The 16,319-nt window shown below is 45.1% G+C and overlaps 1 protein-coding gene across 1 annotated transcript in view; it reads right to left on the bottom strand.

Moving 5' to 3' along the window:
* The window catches only part of LOC138769690 (apolipoprotein A-I-like), a 523,881-nt gene extending 518,508 nt beyond the window's left edge, over window positions 1–5,373 (bottom strand). The window contains exon 1 of the mRNA XM_069948304.1: window positions 5,360–5,373. The gene's annotated coding sequence lies outside the window, so the exon portion shown is untranslated. The remainder of the gene's footprint in view (window positions 1–5,359) is intronic.
* Between the last annotated feature and the right edge of the window lie 10,946 nt (window positions 5,374–16,319).

Raw genomic sequence — 16,319 nt, 5'->3', positions numbered from 1 at the left:
CACACTATACATAACATAGTATATCACACATACACAGCACACTATACATACCATAGATCATCACACATACACAGCACACTATACCTAACATAGGATATCACACATACACAGCACACTATTCATACATAGGATATCACACATACACAGCACACTATACATAACATAGGATATCACACATACACAGCACACTATACATACATAGGATATCACACATACACAGCACACTATACATAACATAGGATATCACACATACACAGCACACTATACATAACATAGGATATCACACATACACAGCACACTATACATAACATAGGATATCACACATACACAGCACACTATACATACCATAGATCATCACACATACACAGCACACTATACATACACAGCACACTATACATAACATAGGATATCACACATACACAGCACACTATACAAAACATAGGATATCACACATACCTTTGCACATTGGACTCTTTACACACAAATATAGTGGAGTAACTTTTTGTAGCAGGGTGCAGTCTAGGAAGGGTTAAATGACCAGGCAGAGGTCCTATGCCACTAACCCTCCCCACCCCCTCCTCCCCACTGAAGCTGCAGAGCCTTGTCAGCTAAGGGGAAAGGAAGTTAGAAGGAAGATAGATAAAGTAGAGACTGTGGGGTATGAAGCTGCCCATCACCCTGCTCCCCCACAATCACATACACCCCAACACTGTACTGCTGATCCCCCACAGTGACCCCCCCCTCCTTCCAGACAGCAGCAGCACTTACAGGAAGCTTCTCTTCATCTGTGTCCAGGCCGGGTCGGGGGAGGAGACGCCATCACACAGGAGCTGCTGCCTGTGCTGGATGCTCTGTAGAGCCGAGGTGGAACGTGGAGGAGTCCCTGCTGCCTCCATTATCCTCTTCCCTTTAGTCACAGGCCACAAAGGAGCCGCCAGGTACTGTGTGTGGGGGCGCTCTGAAGTCCGGGCCTGCTTCCCTGTGCACAATGTAACTGCTGCCGTGTGTGGTGAGGGAGGGCGCCCCCTAGCTGTCAGCGCCCCGTGCAGTGGCCCGGCCTGCACGGTGCTAGAAACGGCCCTGTAACTAGGTATACTCCAAACTATACTTATTTAGCTCCTCCTAGCAGATGATTTACAGACAAATGTCCCTTCTCTCTCTAGGTTTTTATTTCCTTCCCTGCCAAGCTTCAGAATGGTCCCACAAAGCCATCTGCTTCGAAAGAGGAATAGCATGTCCTTATCTCCCTCTTCACCACTATAAAGTCTCTCACAAGAATGGACGATTTGAATTCCTTCAAAGGTTTTAAAATTCTGACATTTAAACGAGATATTCACTTCCATAGAGATGTTACTGCATCTTCAAAGCGTCTATTAGACATTTAGAGAAATGATCTGTGCCAAGAATCTAGTCTAAGACATGGACACGTTATATTATATCATCTGGTGCTCAGAAAGCTTTCCCTTCCCTCTCCTCTACATAACATCAATTTATGGAGTGAAACTTGGAGTCTCTTCCTTGACAATATGGACAATATGGGCTTTATAAATTTAGAGATTAACCTTGTCACATATGCATAGTGCTAGTTCAATCTCCTTACTCCCTCCGAAGGGATCTTTTATGCCTAAAAAGTATGTTGTCATGTGCCTTTACAGCACCTAAGGCTAGCATAAGTGGGTTGAGATTGGCGCCTTGTCCAATCTAGAAGTTGCAGTATTTTTTTGGGGTTTTGGCTACTGTGGAGTGGCCTTTCATGAAGCCCACCTATGAGGGATCTATCAAGGAGTTTGGTATTGGCCATAACTGCATTCTTATCGGTGAGGAGTGCCACAATGGGTAGTATGGGTTTTAAACAAATCTTTACCTGTAACCTCTAATTAATGAAATGGTCATTCAAAAGCTGCATTATATATTGCCTTGTGCCTTTATGTTATATTAAAAATATCATTTAAATGTGACAAATTAGCAAACAGAAGAAAAAGGGTGAGGGGCAAATACCCCCCCCCCCCCCACACACACACACACACACACATACACACATAATGGCATCACAATTAAAGTACAATTTTCTGGTGTGAACCCTTCAGGAAACATACGTTTGTAGCTGCTCAAACTTGTATCTGAGAATCGAGAAAGAGAGAGGTAGTTAAAGGAGAAGTCCAGCGGATGATAAAATCTGTCAGCTGGCAGGGGTACGGAGGAAATTGATTACAAGTACTAACTTACCTCTCCTAGTGCCCACAGGGAGCTACAGGACTGGCTGCTCAGCCAATCAGTAAATGGAGTGGTGTCCTGCCCCTACTGGCTGAGCAGCCAATCCATCAGCTGGGTAGTGATGTGTCAGTTCCGTAGCCTGGCGGGGGTCTCCTGGCCAGTCCCGCTGCTAGTCCCGCCGCTCACCGCGGGCACGGGGAGAGGTAAGTTAGTACTTGTGAACAATTTACGCCAGCTGCCTGATTTTATAATCCACTGGACTTCTCCTTTATAAAAAAAAAAAAAAAAAATGGCTCCATACAATGTGCAGAGAGGTTGGCACAGGTGAAATATGATTTTCACGTAAAATCCCCTCCCCCCCCCACACTGTGCTGTACATTTAGTTGGAATATCTTTCATTACTAATTATAATCTTTTTTTTTGTACATGGGGTTAGACTGGGTCCTCACATTATAATTTTTCTAGCTATACAGTATATCTGGACACTGGCATTGGTAAAATCAACCGTGAAAATCCACAACACATCCGCAACAGATATGAAAAAGGTTCTGGAAGGTTGAGGAGATCTGTAAAATGTTATTCAATTGGTGAATACTGTAATCCACTGCGGATTTTACATGTACAAATCTGCAGGAAATCCCACAGCATTTCTGCCTCATGTGAATTTAGGCTTAAATTGACAACCTGGAAGGATAAGTGCTTTGTAACATGTCCATATATTATTTATTCCCATCACTATGCATCCAGAGAAAAGACCAAAAGAAGAAGTAGATTTACCACCTTATTCACACAGGATGCACAGGGACCTCCATTCTTGTTATAAGTGGGGGTAAGTCAACCTCTCCAATAGTTAGAAGTCGTTCTATCACTAACATATAGTTCGACTCGACTAGTATGGGAGAATAGGTGAATTGTTTACCCACTACCAACTACTGCAGTTGAAATTTATCAGCAGGTTGTGAGAAAACTGACAAAGGAGCGGATCAGTCTGCTTCACTTTCAGTCACTTCCATGGAGCCAGCAGTTTTCCTTCCTAGTTTTTTTTTTTAATAGTAAGTGAATAATAGTAACTTGAGTTATTGCTAACACCATACCTATACTTTTCCAACACAAACATTTACACGCTTTCTCAATACAGTCTACATTGTGTTTTTTTTTTTCCAACAGAGCTCACTGTGTACTAGTTCTTCCGCATGATGTACCCCAATTTATGTAATTGTGCTCCACTTTATACTGAGATTTGTTAAGTAGCTATGTTGCTTTTCTCCTTTTCCTAAAAGAGCTGTACAGAGAACCTATTAAAAATGTCCTTTCTTAAATGTTTACTATTACCTGAACACACTGCATAAATTAATAGCACAAGTGCATTTGAGGAAATTTGTAATATATCTTACCAGAGAAAAATGCTTCATTCTCTTCTTATCCAGCTTCCTTCCTCCCCCCACTAAATTTTCATTAGCAAAAAACAAAAACTTCTCTATAGTTCTTTAACCCCTTCAAGACAGAACCCTTTAATGCAGAGGTGGGGAACCTTTTCCATGTCGAGGGCCGGTCGGGCATTAATAAAATCATTCGAGGGCCGCATACCGTGCGCGGCAGTTAGTAGCGTGGGTTTGCAGCACCCAGGGCAAGGCAAGGTATTGTTCGCCTAGTGCCCCTGCTATTGTAGTTAACCCCCAGCCATGTCCCTGGTAGCCTAGTTAACCCCCCCAGCCATGTCCCTGGTAGCCTAGTTAACCCCCATCAGGCATGTCCCTGGTAGCCTAGTTAACCCCCATCAGTCATGCCCCTGGTAGCCTAGTTAACCCCCATCAGTCATGTCCCTGGTGGACTAGTTAACCCCCATCAGTCATGTCCCTGGTAGCCTAGTTAACCCGCATCAGTCTTGTCCCTGGTGGACTAGTTAACCCCCATCAGGCATGTCCCAGGTGGCCTAGTTACCCCCATCAGGCATGTCCCTGGTAGCCTAGTTAACCCCCATCAGGCATGTCCCTGGTGGCCTAGTTAACCCCCATCAGGCATGTCCCTGGTAGCCTAGTTAACCCCCATCAGGCATGTCCCTGGTAGCCTAATTAACCCACATCAGTCATGTCCCTGGTAGCCTAGTTAACCACCCATCAGGCCTGTCCCTGGTAGCCTAGTTAACCCCCATCAGTCATGTCCCTGGTGGCCTAGTTATCACCCCCAACAGTCATGTCCCTGGTGGCCTAGTTAACCCCCATCAGGCATGTCCCTGGTGGCCTAGCTAACCCCCATCAGGCCTGTCCCTGGTGGACCAGTTAACCCTCATCAGGCATGTCCCTGGTGGCCTATTTAACCCCCATCAGGCATATCCCTGATAGCCTAGTTAACCCACATCAGTCATGTCCCTGGTAGCCTAGTTAATCCCTCAGTCATGTCCCTGGTAGCCTAGTTAACCCCCCATCAGGCATGTCCCTGGTAGCCTAGTTAACCCCCCATCAGGCCTGTCCCTGGTAGCCTAGTTAACCCCCCATCAGGCCTGTCCCTGGTAGCCTAGTTAACCCCGATTAGTCATGTCCCTGGTGGCCTAGTTAACCCCCATCAGGCATGTCCCTGGTGGCCTAGTTATCCCCCCCATCAGGCATGTCCCTGGTGGACTAGTTAACCCCCAACAGTCATGTCCCTGGTAGCCTAGTTAACCCCCAACAGTCATGTCCCTGGTAGCCTAGTTAACCCCCAACAGTCATGTCCCTGGTGGACCAGTTAACCCCCAACAGTCTTGTCCCTAGTAGCCTAGTTATCCCCCCCCTATCATTCATGTCCCTGGTGGACTAGTTAACCCCCATCAGGCATGTCCCTGGTAGCCTAGTTATCCCCCCCCCCCATCAGTCATGTCCCTGGTAGCCTAGTTATCCCCCCCCCCATCATTCATGTCCCTGGTAGCCTAGTTGTCCCCCCCATCTGTCATGTCCCTGGTAGCCTATTTAACCCCCAAATAAAAAAAAATAAACATCCCACTCACCTTACCTCCGCCCAGGTCCTCTTCTCTCCCAGGTCCTCTGTGCCGGTCTTCTCCTGCAGGCGGCGCGCAATGAAATGACGTCATCGCGCGCGGCCCGCAGGAGACTGAAGACACGCGCCGCTTTGGAGGAGGAAGGAGCCGACACAGACAGCACGGCAGCTGTCACAGAGGATGCTGTGTGCGCCGGCTCCTTCCTTCCTCCAGAGCAGCGCGTGTCACAGGGGAGCCGCGGGCCGCGGGCCGCATCGGGAGGTCTCAGGGGCCGGATGCGGCCCGCGGGCCGGAGGTTCCCCACCCCTGCTTTAATGCACAAAAGTCCAGGTTAATTGGGGCTGATTGGGGTGTCATTTTTTGTGCCATGATCTCTAGTTTTTATTAATATCATATTGGTGTAACAGAAAAATTTTGAACGTTTTTTATTAATTTTTTTGTGATATATAATGTATTCAGCAATCCTGTTTTTGTTTTTTTTTTGTTTATGCCGTTCACCGTGCAGGAACAATAATGTTATATTTTAATAGATTGGACAATTCTGCACGCTACAATATGTAATATTGTTTTATATTTTTATTTTTATAATGGGCAATGGGGTATTTTAAACTTTTATTGGGAGGTGATTTATAAGGGTTTTTTAATACTTTTAAAAACTTTTTTTATTACACTTTTTTTTTACACTTCTTATCACTAAAAACATGCATTCAATAGATTTCCTGTACTGACCTATGCTATGCCATAGCATAGCATACATCAGTGTTATTGGCAGTCTATGTATAGAGTCTGCCTGAGAGCAGACTCTATACATGGATCGCCGATCACTGAGTACCGTAAACGCTGCGGCGTTTGAGGGGTTAATGAGACACAGCTGCAGGATCACAGCTGCCTCTCATTACCCCCGTCCCTACTGTGTCCGGGCCTGCTCTCACTGCAGCAGTCCCGCACACATCAGAAGCCCCTCAGTCTGGAATGTATATATACAATTCTACTGCATGGGGTATGTGCAGTAGGAACGTATATATACATGTTACTGACGAGAAGGGGTTAAGACACTACAAATTTTACAGGAGTTTTAATTAAAGGGATATTGTCATGACATTGGCAAGTTTTATTAGGTCATAGAGAGTGCAAAAGTAAGTTTGGAAATGCTTTTTATTAGCAAAATTATTATTATTATTATTATTATTATTATTATTATTATTATAATTATTATTTTTGCTTTCTGACCCTTTTTTCTTCCCCTTTAGATGTTACCTAGGTTCCTGACCTCCAGTCTTTACTCGGGCTGTGATGTCACTTACTGTGGTGGGGCCTGGGGGAGCTTTGGTGAAAATAATCTACAGTTATTAGGTATTTTTCTCAGATCCTGCCAAACCAGGAAGTGAGAGGGGATGCGGCGGTGTCGAGCTAAAAGTCCAGCTGATAATAAAACTTCTTTAAATGGTGCACAAATCAGGTTGTTGGTTGAAAATGCAAAAAAAAAATACATAAAAAACCTTGTGGAAATTAGGAACAATTCTTCAATTTCATTTACCAAATTTCATTGGTGCAAACAATGTCATTATTAATACAGAGGCCGGCATAGATCTAGGTCTGGTAAGCAAACTACTATAACATTTGCATTCATTTCTAGGGGAAATTCTCATTTTATTTTTTGTGAAATGCAACATCTGCAGAGATACATGTAAGCAGGTCTGATAAATTTCCATTTAGTCTCCATCGAGGCAATGATTATAACTCTCAGCGCTCATTATGGAATGAATTATTGTGATTTCGGTGACCTGCATAAACTTTGGAGATTCATAAACACCACTGAATATACGCCGGGTCCAGTAGAGCATTTCTGAAAATAAGTAGCGCCAATGACTGATGGTTTGTCAATCTCAACACTTTTTTTTTTTTGCAAACATTACCTAGAAATGGAAATCATTTCGGGTTTCTGACAAAACCGTAGACTTGAAGCACAAATTGTCTGTGGCCGCCATCGTCCAACGTTCAGAAGAATATATCTGAATCTCCTTTGTATTAGCTTCTCTGAACAGTTTAAAAGGTCACAGTTCAGTCTTCTGGCTTTAAAATCTCGGCTTCTTATGTTGCTGTTTGTGTATTCCTGTTATTTATAGCCTGAGCTGCTGAGGGATAATTCAGATGTTGCAGGACGTGCACCAGACTGACAAGCTAGAGAGGGGGACACAATTAAAAGCACAATCTGACTGAATTCCAGCGCTATGTCTTGTAGCAAATTATCACGTTTAGTGATCGGATGCGCAGGAAGATTCTCTCTTTCATCTCTTGTGAAGCTTTGGGAGACAATCAAGCATTTCTGGCTAATATTTTATGCGCACATAATTAGGCATCAACAAGAACCATCTGGGCAGCGTGTTCAGTCAAATATTTACTGCAACTTCACAGAGGGAGTTAGATACATTTCAAATCCCTCCTTTAAACTTTGTGGCATATTGTGGCCGACCCCAGATGCACAGAGAACTGAGAGCAGCAGGCCAAAAATGTCAGTTTGCGTCTGGAAAGTGAATGCCCCCATAGCATATGACAAGGGAAAGTATTTGCTAATCTCCACTGTTTTTTTCCCCCTATCTTATAAATTCAAAGTGACTACTTCATCCTTGTATTTAATTTACATCTGTTGTTTTGTGACAAAATAATATAACAGATCTACTCTGTTTTCCTCAGAGGTAATGTACATTCAGTCAAATAGTTTCTGCTCCAAATATTCCATTCTTGTTATGGTTACTGACTGCCATGGCTGCTACTACTCACCATTCAGTTGCTGTTTCTCTCCTTTCATTCCACCCCTGAACTGGCCCCCTTGGGTTTCCTGATTATCATCCACTTCCTCCTGCTGGACGTAATACTGTACAGTGCACATGGCGCTAAACTTTTTCCTTTTCCCATCACTTCCTGCCTGAGTAATGGGGTTCCTAGGTTTTGTGGGTGCAAAGTGTTCTTCTCTCCTGTTATTCAGACTTATTTTTTGTTTTTTAACTTGCCTATCTTCTCCTGATGGTCTACCATATTGATAAAGTGCTGCCTTTTCTGACCTTTGCTCCTCTACTATATTTATAGAACTCTGCCTGCTCTGACCTCATACTTCCTGACTATGCTAGCCTTCTTCTTTTATACCATGTTTTGGAACTATTAACGTTTGCTAATGGAGACTCATTTGAGCTAACCTGGGGGATGTCCAGATCCCTATATAGTGTTGAAAGTGGGGTGGCGTGGCCAGCACGGCATGAGAGAGGACATGTGAGACCTGAGCTCCTGCCTGATCTCGGCTAAAGCGGCACAAAGCTAATAGCACACCCGACCAAAGTGCACGGACCAGACCCTGAGAGGTTCCTTACCCGTTCCAGCATGGGAAGAGGACGGAAAAAGCTTGCTGCGCTGAAGCTGGCCAAGTTTTTCAGCGCTTCCGAGCGGAACCAAGATGGCGCTGAGGACCCTGAGGGACGACGCCACTCCGGCCAGTCCCGCACCCGCTCCTTGTCACCAGCGGGCATAGGCAATGCATCAGCAGACCGGGACGGTTCCAGTGAGGTAGGCGATGCTCCTCATAACACCACACCGCTTCTAGCGTTAGCGGCGTGACCGGACAATGAGACCTCACAGTCGCCTCAGTATGCTGGGAGAGACGGAGCGACGCCATTACGGCTGCAGATGTCCCTATCGGACTTGCCGCGTACCACCGCGGTCAATTTGTTAGATATGGATGCCCCATCCTTGCCGCCTACACCACTGTCGTGGAAGGTGCAGGCTGCACCAGACAAATATAAATATACGGAAGGCTGCCAGCAGACTTCACAACCTAATGCCCCGATTTCTGAAGCTACAATGCGCTTACTTCTAACTGATCTAAAGATTTCTTTTCAATCCACTATTCAAAAGCTGGTTGATAACATACAAAAAGATATGGTGGGGCTTGGGGACCGTACGTCCCACATAGAGGACAAAATGAAGGAGCTCACTGAAGCCCACAATGACCATGTGGATATGTCCACTGAAATGGAGGCTGATATTGAAGCTATCAAACTCAAAATGGCGGATATCGAGGACCGGTCCCGCCGAAACAACGTCCGACTTCGGGGGGTCCCAGAGTTGGTGCGAACCGACATGCTGCACGAATATGTCGTTGATTTTCTGTCATGTTTAATGCCTCATGCCTCTCAAATGGACTTGATTGTGGACAGAGTGCACCGTCTGCCGAAACCCAGAGGGCTGGCACCTGAAATCCCACGGGATGTCATTATGAGGATTCACTTTTTCCACATTAGAGAAGAATTAATGTCTGCTATGAGGAATGCACCTATTCTCCCTGAACGGTTCAGACACATTTCAGTGTATGCGGATCTTTCAGCTGTCACTCTAGCCCGCAGGAGGGCCTTTGGTGCTAGTACTGCTACACTACGTGCCAATGCCATACAATACAGGTGGGGCTTCCCCGTGAAACTCCTCATTGTTAAAAACGGCCAGACGGTGGTAGCCAACACACCAGAAGCGGCTTTGAGACTGTGTGAGGAATGGCAGCTGCAGCCCCCTTCTCCTCGTTCGGCACCTGCCAAGAGGATCAATTCACCCAATGTGCCGGCGGAATGGGCTACGGTGTCACGCAGCAAGAGGCGTACTAACTGATTCGGATAGCCGGGGGATATCCCCCCTCCATGCTTTATATGGTTACACCTGTCGGTTTCATCTCAGGAGTTTAAGTTTGACTAAGTTGTTTCCTAGTTGGGAGTGTTTCTTACCAAGTTGCCGATGCTGGCGCATGCAAGTCTGGTGACTATACCCGATCCCCCGGTAGTGGGTAACATGCCCGCTAAACACAACTTTGTATTTTTCATATGGTTATGTTGTGTGTTTTTTCTGTTTGTTACTGTTTCATGCATGTCCTACTTCATACTAGACCATACTACTGGCCACAGGCCCCGCTGTATAGTTGAATATACGTTAGTGATGTACATAGGCTGTTATGATGACAGTGCGGTTGCGTTAAGCACTTCCCTCAGACAGACACAATGGTATTCATAGTCACGTCCTTGAATGTAAAAGGGCTTAATTCCCCATACAAGAGATCCTTGGTCTGGAAGGAGGCGCTGTCATCACACTCAGATATATTTTGTGTTCAGGAGACACGTCTCAATGTAGAGGATTTGTTTAGATTAAAACATAAAAAATATCCCCATGTATTCTCTGCGCCAGCAGGAAAGAAAAAGGGAGGGGTGTCAATAATGGTAAGGGACACTCTGGCATTTACATTGCACCAGGAAAAGGTGGACAGCAAAGGCAGATATGTAATCCTAGTGTGCTCCATTAATGACTCCCACTATACATTAGCCTCAGTTTATGGCCCGAATGCCGGGCAGCATAAGTTTCTGCGCCACTTCCTAAGGGTCTTAAACCCGCTTAAAAAAGGGTCCTTGATAGTGGTGGGTGACTATAATAAGGTGCTATGGGCGGATGTGGACTCAACTACCCCTCACAACACTATGACCATGTCGCCATTTACACTTACTATACATAATAATGACCTACATGACATATGGCGCATCCAACATCCTGGTGAATTAGATTACACCTTTTATTCACATTCCCATAAAATCTACACTAGGCTGGATTACTTTCTGGTGGACAGATTCCTGATCCCAAGGGTTTTGTCCTCTACTATTGGGACCATTAGCTGGTCGGACCATTCCCCTATATCCATAGTGGTCCAGGAACATTTCCACTCTGCACGCAAATCACCCTGGAGATTGCAAAACTACATATTACGCCACCCGACATATGCTCCAGACACACTGCAGGAATTTCAACATTATTTTGCCCATAATGACAACGGTATGGTCAGTGACTCCACTTTGTGGTGCGCCTTTAAAGCCCTAGCAAGGGGGCACTTCATAAAACAATTGTCACACGAGAAAAAAAACCGAACTAGAGACACATTGCAGTTGCAAACCACATTAGCGGAATTACATAGAAATAACAAAAAGGCTTATTCTTTGGAAATAGCACGACAAATATCCAAACTGTCCGACAGGTTACATGAGTTAAATCTGTATAGGTATGAGCGTGCTCTAAAGAGGCTGAAGATGTCTTACTACTCCCAGAGTAATAGAGCGGGCTCCTTCCTAGCCAGATTACTAAGGCACCGTAGTGCGAAAACTCGTATACCCTATATAATGTCATCCACCAATTCCCGCATAGTTGACCCTGAAGGTATAGCAAACGAACTAGCACGTTACTATGAGGAATTGTACAATTTACATAAGGATAGTAATACGGTACAACCTGATGGTACCCATATTTCTGAGTTCTTAGATAAATGTCATTTACCCAGCATCACGCCCTCCCAATTGGAGGAATTAGTACGCCCTATCACAGATGGAGAAGTGTTGATGGCTCTCAGGCACACAAAGGCCAACAAGGCGCCTGGCCCGGATGGCCTTCCAAGTGAGATTTATAAACAATGGGGACACTGTTTGCTCCTTATTTGTCTAGAACTTTTAATGAATTTGTTAGGATGGGGTGGATACCCCAAGAAATGCTCCAGGCTTTAATTATTACCATCCCTAAGCCTGGGAAAGCTCCGGATATTCCAGCTAATTTTCGCCCTTTATCTCTGCTTAATGCAGACTTAAAAATATATTCTAAAATCCTGGCCGGCCGCCTTGTGGACATATTACCTACCATCATACACTATGATCAGGTCGGGTTCACCAAAGGGAGACAATCCCTGGATGGTACCAGGAGGTTTCTGAATATTATAGCAACGGTGGAGGCACGGCGAACGCCTTCTCTGCTCCTCACTTTGGACGCGGAGAAGGCTTTCGACAGGGTACATTGGGGGTACTTACGCATGGTATTGGAGAGGTTTGGGTTCACGGGGCAGATTCTGACAGCGATAATGGCCCTCTACACGTTACCTACTGCTAGGGTCTTTACCTCTGGTACACTGTCTAATGAATTCATGATCTCTAATGGCACGCGGCAGGGGTGCCCCCTGTCACCCCTAATTTTCACCATGGCAATGGAACCCCTGGCCCAACTTATACGCTTGGACAAGGCTATTAAAAGGTATTGAGATTGCTGAGGTTGACCACCGCATTGGCCTATTTGCCGATGATGTAGTCTTGTGTTTGGCATCCCCAGTGGACTCGTTGAGGGCAGTGACTATTGTTTTAGAGGAGTTCGGGAGGGTGAGCTATTATAAGGTCAACGCTTCCAAATCCATGATTTTAAATATGGGCATACCAACCCCAACAAGGGCCATCTTGCAATCCCAGTACCCCTTTTCATGGGCCGAAGGCCAAATCCCATACTTAGGCATATTGTTAACGTTCCCACTTGCTAGAATCCTCGCGTCAAACAGTAATATGTTGATCTCTACAATATCTAAGGATCTGGACACATATACTACGCTCCCTGTCTCATGGGCAGGCCGTATTGCGGCCACCAAAATGATGATCTTGCCGAAAATATTGTATTACTTTCGTAACTTGCCTATTATTTTCCCACAGAAAATACTTTCTCGTCTCCAGAGACTCATTAATAGTTTTGTTTGGAAAGGTCAACATGCTAGGGTCAAATCCAGTATCTTGTGTTTGCCCATAGCTAGAGGAGGCCTGGGGTGCCCATCAGTGAAGCACTATTACCAGGCATCGATTCTTGACCAAACAAAACTATGGGCAATTGGCGACGAAGGGAGGCAGTTCTTCCCAACTCCACGGTGGTAAGGGACTTAGACGGCCGATCCCCGACGATTAGGGCAACCTTGCATATGTGGCAGCAGGCCCTGACTAAACTTAGCATTTTACCTCTTAGATTATACAACCTCCCGATAGCAGTCATTCAGCGGATGATTCCTGATGCTGACTTTGGGATGTGGGTGAGGTCTGGGATTAATACGGTGGGGCAATTATATGATATAGATGGACAAATTTTTCCCTTTTCCTACTTCCACCAGACATACCAGATGCCGCATAAAGAGTTTTTCAGATATCTGCAGCTCAGGCACTTTGCGGGAACCTTGCAACTAGATGGGCAGCAACCTAGTACCATATACGAACTGTTCTTTTACAACAGTAAGAAAACAGTCAAGGGCGTATCCACGGCCTATAAACACTTGTTGGATATGAATAGCGGCCCATCTCCATACATTCAAAAGTGGGAACTTGAATTAGGGCGGCAGTACTCTGAGGATCAATGGGCTCAATCCTACACTCTCCCTAGCAAATTGTCCAAATGTGTGAATCACCTGGAAGCATCTAGGAAACTTACTTATAGATGGTACCTAACTCCTTATCGCCTTTCCAGAATATTCCCTGGCTCATCCTCGGTGTGCTGGAGATGCCAAACAGACACGGGTACGCTATTGCATGTGTGGTGGTCCTGCAGCAAAATAGCACGATTCTGGCACCAAATTAAAAGCTTGGTTCGCAGAGTTCTAGGTTACAATCCACCCTGGGACCCGGGCGTGGTCCTGTTGTCCTTGGGCCTAGGGGACCTTCCGCCAGCAGATAGAACGGTACTATTTCACATCCTGGTCACCGCACACTCTAAAATTGCTCAATGTTGGAAATCTCCTGATTTGCCCTCAGTGGCTGAGATAACTAATATAGTTCACCGGAATTGTGTGATGGAGCATATGTTGGGGAGTCATAGTAGATCCGCAGATAAAAGTTTTGCAGCTAAATGGAGTAAATGGTTGAAATTTCAAAAGTTGTTAGTCCCCGAGGGGCATGTTTATACCCAATAACCGTGGTTATTGTATGCATTACTTCCCTGACTCCTTCCTGGCACCACCCCCCCTCCCTGTCCCATTCCCTATCCCTCCCCTCCCCTCCCTTCCCATTCTCCTTATCCCAGACCCCAGGTTATAGCCGGAATATTCGAGTCTGGTAACATTGCAGCGGTACCTTGGACCTGACCACTAATTCTATATGTTTGGACATGCATTGTTATAGTTGCTCTGTTTAGAGTAAATTGTATTCTGTTGGCTCGGTTTCGGGCCTGTTTTGTTTGTGCTGTGTTTGCAGCACTATTATGTTATTTTGTGCTCTCTAAAACCCAATAAAAATATTTGAAATATATAGTGTTGAAAGTGAGAACCCTAGTGACCCCTAAGGTCCTTTTAGATGGTTCAATTTGTGGTCGTCTACAGAAGCAAAGGAGCGCCAATCAGCAAGATCAGTGCTTGTTTGCAGTCCCATGACACGATACAACTAATACTTGTACCATTCGTGTGGCCAATTAATTACAGGGCAGACATTGATAAATAGGCCTGCTCAAAGCTACAGTACATGGAACCAAAGAAAATATAGTGTAGAAGGAGAGGGAAGACAAGTTTAGATAATGTTATAAGCGTGCCTGAAGAAATGAATCTTTAGGGAAACTGGGAATGTTGGAAATATGTCTAATGTCTTTGGGTAGGGCATTCCAGAGAGATGGTGCAGCATGAGAGAAGTCTTGAAGGTGGGAGTGAGAGGTTTTGATTATGGAAGATGTTAGTGTAAGATCATTAGCAGAATATAGAGCACGGGAAAGATGGTAGGTGGAGATGAGGAAGGAGATGTATGGAGGGGCAGAATTGTGGAGAGCTTTGTGGGTGAGGAGTTTGAACTGAATTCTGGATTTAATGGGCAACCAGTGCAGTGACTGGCACAGGGGGGAGATGTCAGTGTAACAGCTGAAGAGGAAGATGAGCCTGGCTGCTGCATTCAGATAGAATGGAGAGGGGAGAGTTTAGAGAAAGGAAGACTGATTAGTATGGAGTTACAATAGTCAAGACGAGAAGGGATTAGGGCAACAGGAAGAGTCTGAGCTGTGTCAAGTGTAAGAAATGGGCGGATTCTGCATATGTTTTTTGAGATGTAGGTGACAGGAGCGTGTAAGAGCTTGGATATAGGGAGTAAAAGACACGTTCAAGTCAAGCATAACCCCCAGACATTGTGCTTGATGCACAGGAGTAGGGATGAGCGAACCGAACCGTTACGAACCAGATTCGTTACGAAGTTTGCAAAAAGTTTGTGACGAAGTTCGTTAAAATCGCAACGGTGTCGCAAAACTGTACTTTAATCAGAGAATAGAACAGGCTACACGGGATTATTACTCCTATAATCCTTTGTATCCTGTTATAAGACTGGCCTGGAATCGATAAACTGCTGCTGCCTCCTCCTCCTCCTCCTCCTCAAGTAGCCTCTCCTCAATAATACTGGCCTGGAATCGATCAACTGCTGCCTCCTGCTCCTGAAGTAGTCTGTTTTTAATAATCCTGGCCTGGAATCGATCAACTGCTGCCTCATCCTCCTCAAGTAGCCTCTCCTCAATAATACTGGCCTGGAATCGATGAACTGCTGCCTCATCCTCCTCAAATAGCCTCTCCTCAATCATACTGGCCTGGAATCAATCAACTGCTGCCTCCTCCTCCTCAAGTAGCCTCTCCTCCATAATACTGGCCTGGAATCGATCAACTGCTGCCTCCTCCTCAAGTAGCCTCTCCTCAATAATACTGGACTGGAATCAATCAACTGCTGCCTCCTCCTGCTGCTCAACTTGTCTCTTCTCAACAATACTGGACTGAGAGGCGAGCAATCTACTGCTGCCTCCTCCTGGTTCTCGACTTGTCTCTTCTCAACAATACTGGCCTGGGTGCAATCAAGTGCTGCCGCATCCTCCTTGTAAACTTTTTTTCCAATTTTTTTTCACTATTTTATTCACTATATTTTATTAATTTTATTCCTATTATTTTTTTTTTTCTCATTATTTTTGGAAAAAATTTTCCCACTTTTTTCATTGTAATAGCAACTGCAACTAAACGAAACTATACCCTATCACACTCCAACTATTGTAGCTGCAATTATTCAGCCGTTTGAGCAACCGAACCGAACTTTTCAAAAGTTCGCTAATCCCTACACAGGAGTCATCCTAGTACCACAGACTGATAGTGAGATGTTGGGTTTGGGTTAGTTAGAGGGAGGAAATAAGAGAAGCTCAGTTTTAGAAAGACTGAGTTTGAGAAATGGAGAGGTCATAATGATAGAGAAAGTGGATAGACAGTCACTGGTATTTTGTAGGAACACAGGGTTGATGTCACAAGAAGAGGTGTATATCTGGGTGT

Source organism: Dendropsophus ebraccatus, chromosome 12 (genome assembly GCF_027789765.1).
Source record: "Dendropsophus ebraccatus isolate aDenEbr1 chromosome 12, aDenEbr1.pat, whole genome shotgun sequence".
NCBI lineage: Eukaryota > Metazoa > Chordata > Amphibia > Anura > Hylidae > Dendropsophus > Dendropsophus ebraccatus.
The sequence above is the reverse complement of the archived record's forward strand: the minus strand, read 5'-3'. Positions and strand labels throughout refer to the sequence as shown.